The sequence below is a fragment of the Nipponia nippon genome, unplaced genomic scaffold (assembly GCF_047370975.1).
Source record: "Nipponia nippon isolate SJK-2023a ecotype South Korea unplaced genomic scaffold, ASM4737097v1 scaffold_117, whole genome shotgun sequence".
Classification (NCBI taxonomy): Eukaryota; Metazoa; Chordata; class Aves; order Pelecaniformes; family Threskiornithidae; genus Nipponia; species Nipponia nippon.
Genome location: NW_028262310.1, coordinates 59,521 through 61,538, shown reverse-complemented (window position 1 = coordinate 61,538; position 2,018 = coordinate 59,521).

Sequence of the window (2,018 nt, the reverse complement as noted above, 5' to 3'; positions counted from 1 at the left end):
GGTGCAATGGAGCTGTAACATTCAGCTCCCAGAGGTCAGGGAAGTCTGATGTCAGGAAACTGATGTAAATCCCAGGTGGCCAATGAGAGAAATGATGAGGTTGAGGAAGGGAGGAAGCAAGGGGCAAGGTTGTCACTACAGTGCCAGACCTCAAGGGACTGCTTTTCCTAGCTGTCCAGACTGCCTGAGGACACCCTCGGCATCAATACCAATTGGAGAATGCTGCTATCATCTCTGCTCTCAACTGAAATGAATAAAATATAACCTTTAAAAAAAGGATTTTTATTAGGTGCACTTGGAAATCTTCCTCCTTAGCTACACTATGAAATGACTCTACAATTAGCTGGACAAGTCTGGAAGAGTTGAAGAAAATCACAGGAAGAGAAATAGCTCGTTAGGGCTTTCTGTATTTTAATGAGCCCCATGCTGTAGTTGGCCCTGTGTGCGTGAACCTCAGATCCTGAGAGGAGACTGAACAAACCTCTCAAGAAGTCAAAGGCAGAAGCAAAACCTTGAAGCATTGATTGGCCCCCCTGAGGGCCATTACTGACAAAGCCTCCCCAAGGACTCATTAGAGCAGCTGACTGGAGGCTGTGACTGCAGGTAGCAAAGGCACTGTGCAGGGGGCTGTAATGCTGAGAAAACCCTTAACTGCTTCGATGAAGCAGCAAGGCCAAGTCCTAACCTGCAGGCCCTGGGAAGGAGATCCTGTCCCTCATGTCTGGCTCAGGGCTCTTCCTGGGGGCAGTGGGATGTGCGGATGAGCAATGCCAAGTGCAGAAAAACCGTGCAACACCTCCCGGCCTCCCCAAGCAGGGATGAGGAAGAAACAAAGTCCAGAGCCTCAAAATGAAATTTTGCGGCAGGCGTCAGTGGCAGAGGCTGCTGCCATAGCCAAGAGGACAAAGACCTCAGTCCTGTTGGGCTTAGGGGGAGGGTGTCTAGTTAGTGTCAGGGCATGGGCTCGCTTTGTGGATTAGGGTTTTGTGTAGGGCTGTTGTGAGGGTTAGGGTCAAGGCTAGCATTTTAGTGTTCGGGATAAAGGCTAGGAATTAGAGTGAGTAATAGGGTAAGAGTAAGCGTTTATGGCTTGGGGCTTTGGTTTAGAGGTAAGGTTTGAGGTTAGGGATTGAAGGAGTGGATTCCTATCAGGGGGAAGGTGCCATTTAGGGGTAGGATTAGGGCTTAAGCTTACTGGCTAGAAATAGAGTAGTTGCCGAACATGAATGTTTTCTTAGTATCACGGTGGCATCAAAATTACCCAAACATATCTTTCCTCTTCAAAATCTTTCATCTCTACTGGCCAAACCTCTCTTCCCTCCACCAAATCTTGTCCTAGCTGCCCCTGACCTCCACACATCTTTCATCTTGTTGGGGGGAGCATTTTGATGGCTTTCAAGACTTCAGAGTATCTCTCTCCCCACAGCTGCCTGGTCAGAAATGACCTCACAGCCAGCATCCAAGGGGACACAGTGTGCTGCTGTGCTGGAGAGGCCTCTTCACAGCCTACCCAGCAGCGCTGAAAGCAGGTGATGCCTTCCACCACCCCGAGGAACCCTGCCTGCCTACCAGCTCATGCTCCAGAAGGGCTCCCATATGTCCTGTGACACGTTTCCCACACGCATGCTTCAGCTACGCAGGGCAGTGGCCACCTCTTTGTGGATGAGTGAATCAAGCCCTGAATGTAAATTTTCAGGAAAAAGTTGAAACCTTTGCAGAAAAGAACTCAATGTAATAGTTGAGAAAGTCTTCATTTCCAGCATGGCTAGCTTTTTAGGAATTGTCATTATTTTTTTCATCAATTTTTATTAACAGCAGGAAGGGCATGTACTGGCAAGCTGATTACGCTCCCTTGCTGTGTGTGGGTAGTTTTATGCAGCCACTTACCAAAATAAATTTTCTTACCAATCATTCAAATGGAGAAACATTGCTCAGAAGAACCACTCTATTTCTGTTGGCACCCTTTATCTCTCTAATTCTGCATCTCTTTTCTCCTTCCTCTGCTTATTCTGTCATCA